General features: G+C 42.8%; 1 pseudogene; it reads left to right on the forward strand.

The window, feature by feature from the left end:
* Positions 1 to 2,106: 2,106 nt before the first annotated feature.
* Positions 2,107 to 4,034, forward strand: LOC148567591 (uncharacterized; annotated as a pseudogene).

A 4,034-nucleotide genomic window follows, 5' to 3' on the forward strand; every position in this document is an offset into this window, starting at 1 on the left:
GGTCCAGGTGCGCTGTCACCGCACGACTAATCATCTGCAGGTTCTCAATCGTACCGGAATAGGATTTACTATCCTTTTGCGTTTGTCACTACGCCCAGCACTCGCGAGTTTGAAGCTCATCACAGTCATTCAATCCCTGAATCCTACTCGGAATACCACATACAAGGTTTAGACTTTCCGGATTCTCTTGAATGCTACCATCAATCTAGCTTATGCCACGAAGATTCTGATTAAGAGATCCAAGAGATATTCATTCATTCTACGGTGAAACAGAAGTGGTTGTCAGGCACGCGTTCGTGGGGGAATGATGGTGAATGTCACGTTCATCGCATTCATGTTGAAGTGCGAATGGATATCTTAGATAGGAACACGAATGTTTGAATGGAAAACAGAAATACTTGCATTAATTCATCGAGACACAGCAGAGCTCCTCACCCCCAACAATGGAGTTTAGAGACTCATGCCGTCAAAGAGTACAAATTTCAGATCTAAAATGTCATGAGATACAAAATAAATCTTTAAAAGTTGTTTAAATACTAAACTACTAACCTAGGTTTACAGAAAATGAGTAAACTATGATAGATAGTGCAGAAATCCACTTCTAGGGCCCACTTGGTGTGTGCTGGGGCTGAGACTAAAGCTTCTCACGTGCCTGGGCTGTTTTGGGCATTCAACGCCAGGCTGTAACCTGTTTCTGGCGTTGAACTCCAACTTGTAACGTGTTTCTGGCGCTGGACGCCAGACTGCAACATGGAACTGGCGTTGAACGCCAGTTTACGTCATCTATCCTTGAGCAAAGTATGAACTATTATATATTGCTGGAAAGCCTTGGATGTCTACTTTCCAACGCAATTGGAAGCGCGTCAATTGGACTCTTGTAGCTCCAGAAATTTCATTCCGAGTGTAGAGAGGTCAGGATCCAACAGTATCAGCAGTCCTTTTCAGCCTGAATCAGATTTTTGCTCAGCTCCCTCAATTTCAGCCAGAAAATACCTGAAATTACAGAAAAACACACAAACTCATAGTAAAGTCCAGAAATATAAATTTTACCTAGAAACTAATGAAAATAAACTAAAAACTAACTAAAACATACTAAAAAATATTTGAAATTAACCCCAAAAAGCGTATAAAATATCCGCTCATCAGATTGCTTGAATGCGAAGCATTTCTTTCCTTGTTTTTTAATTGTAGCGCACGTTGTGCTTCCTTGGGAACGTGCGAGGGTTTTTGAATGCTCATTAAATTTCCCTTTGCCATTTCTTCTTTTCCCTCTTTTGTATTTCATTTTGAAATTAAAAAATCACTTTCAGTTTCTTCCTCTCTTTCGCTTCTTTGCTTATTGTTGGCTAAGGTGCTTCATTCATCTGACTTCTCTTGTTTTCACGCCTCCAAGCTTTCTATCTTCTTTGCTCGAGAGCGTTTCATTGGCACAGATTCGATCATTGCTTCTGTCTGAGTCTTCCCTTGCGCTTTTTTCCTCTTCCTCCACAGGTTGGTATTCTCCTTCCTTTTTACGTTTCAATAGTCGTCTTTATGTATGCTTTCACTGTTGCATGTTTGTAAAGTTTTTATTTTTATTGAGTTCGGCTTGAGAAACTTGATCCTTTCGCAAAAATATTGCGTCTTTGTTTTCGATCGACGTTGGGGTTTTCCTGCTGCTCCTGTTTTAGGAAAATGTACACCTCTTAGGTCTCTGTTGCTATTGGTAGTTGATCTTTTGTTGGCAATTCGTAGGGTTCTTTTTTGCTTTTGTTGCTATTTGTTATGCGGAAGTGCTGGTACTTAGGTTGGACTCTTTGCATGTTTGAGGGGGTTAAGGCTGGTTAGAGCACAGATTTTTGCGTCGACTTCCCTTTTCTGGGTTCTTGCTTTGCTACCTCCAAAAGGGTTCCCTTGGACTTTAATGTTGGTCCTCCATTTTTTGCGAGTCCTGGGGTTTCCCTTTTGCTGCCATATCTGACACTTGTTTGATTATTTCTTTTGGTATTTTATTACTGTCCAAGTTGTTTGGTAGTAACCGTTTTTTCTTTTTCTTATTGTAGAGATAGTTGGCCTATGTCTTCACGAAAAAATATTATCGAGATATCTTGAAAAGTTTCTGCTGGTATGGCCGATTGGCTGGATTCGATAGTTCTGATGTGTGTGACCGTAGCTGATCCCGAGTACTGTGTAAAGCTTAGGAGGTTTCGTAGGATTTGTAGTAATATAGATTATGAGAAGAATTATGAATTAGTGTCACCTTACCCTGAAGAGAGGGTTAGTTTTCCTTCCTTAACTCAGGGAGAACGGCCCTTTTTCTATGCTTATGACTACTTTTTAGTCAGCTGAATATCACCATCCCTTTTACCACTTTTGAGACCGACCTATTGTGGTCTTCTAATGTGGCCCCTTCTCAGCTCCATCCAAACTCTTGGGGTTTCATAAAGATTTTTCAACTCTTGGGTCAGGAATTTGGTGTCCGACCTACCGAAACTCTCTTTCTATATCGTATTGGGTGTCAACAACTCTTGTGTCAGGAATTGTTGACAAAGCCTGGGGTAGCTAAGAAGAAAGCCTCTTAGATTTCTTTCCGAGCTACTCAAGGGAAGAAAGTGTTATCTATGTATGATGAGTCTTTTCGTGATTTCAAGAACTACTACTTCATGGTCTGAGCTGTTGAGGATGCTCGGCCTTTCTTTTAGATGAAAATAATGAACCCTCCTTCCCTTTGTCGTGGTAAAAGGATCCAGTGGTAGTTAAGTATTCTTGGGAGAGTTTAAGCGAGTTAGAACAAGCTCTCGTGGTTGTTTTGGAGAAGCACTAGGGGGAACCTCCTCATTTGGATACTAAGAGGTTTCTGGGAGATCCTTCCCTCCTCCGGGCTGAACTGGGTAGCGCCCAACTTCTTCTTCTGCTTGATTTCTTCTTTTATTTGCAAATTTACCCCATTCTTATTTGTAACTTGTCATCCTGGTTTCCTTTTTTAGAAATGGTGAAATCTTCAGATTCCATGAAGGCCTTCCACATGGCCAAGTAGGCGACGGCTGCACAGAACTTATCAGCGAAAACCTTGGGAGAAGGGTATTCTCAGCTACCTCCGAAGAAGCCGACCTCTGATGCTTCTAGGCCGAGAAAGGTCATTCTGACTCCTCAAGTCCGGACGATTCTTTCTGACCCTATTCAGCCAACTTCTGGTGCTGCCTCCTCTCCTACTGTTGCTGGTCCTTCCCCAAAATGACAAAAAACTATTGTTTCTTATGATCTGAATAACAATGATTTTGATGCCGTGGGTGTCGCTACCGAACTGATTGCTCCTCACGGCAGGATTCCTTTGGATGATGTGTCATTTCTTCATCATGTGGATTTTGTTGTGAGTAATAGTATCCGAATTGCCAATATTGGGGCGGCCCTTTCCCGGAATATCAAGGAGTCCCTTGTCCACGCCACTAGGGCTTTTATGGAGGAAGCCAAGGCTGAGTTTGATAGGGTTAAGGGCTTGAAAGATGAGCTCGATGCCAAAGTCGCAAAGTTGGAAATTGATGTGGAGAAGGAAAAAGAGCGGGCTATTAGGGCGGAGGCAGCTGCTAACTTGTCTGATGAGGCTACGAAAAAGTATAAGGAGAGTTATACACTGGACCTACGGCGAGCTGCTAGAAACCAAGGAGAGACTTCAATCGGCCCAAGTTGATTATGCCGAGCTTCAGGGTCACACGGTAACTAGTATGACTGACTTGTTCGAGATCCTGAAAGCTCAAGTCCGAGTTGTTGCTCCTGAGGGGGATCTCTCCTTGTTTAGTATGGATAATGTGGTGGTGGATGGCAAGATTGTACCTGCCCCTGATGATGACGATGAGGGTCCTTCTCTTGTGCATCCACAAAAAGCCTCAGCAGCTTCAGTTTCTTCCATCCCTTTAGAGGTCGACCATCCAGAGTCCGAGCCCGATGTGCAAATTCTGAACCGGGCGGATGGAACTGTTGATGCTATCCCGATCTTGACCATTCCTCCTCCTTCAACCAAGGATACTACTACTGGGGAGACTTTGGATCCTTTATGA

The sequence above is a fragment of the Arachis ipaensis genome, chromosome B4 (assembly GCF_059453495.1).
Source record: "Arachis ipaensis isolate K30076 ecotype BB chromosome B4, ASM5945349v1, whole genome shotgun sequence".
Lineage (NCBI taxonomy): Eukaryota > Viridiplantae > Streptophyta > Magnoliopsida > Fabales > Fabaceae > Arachis > Arachis ipaensis.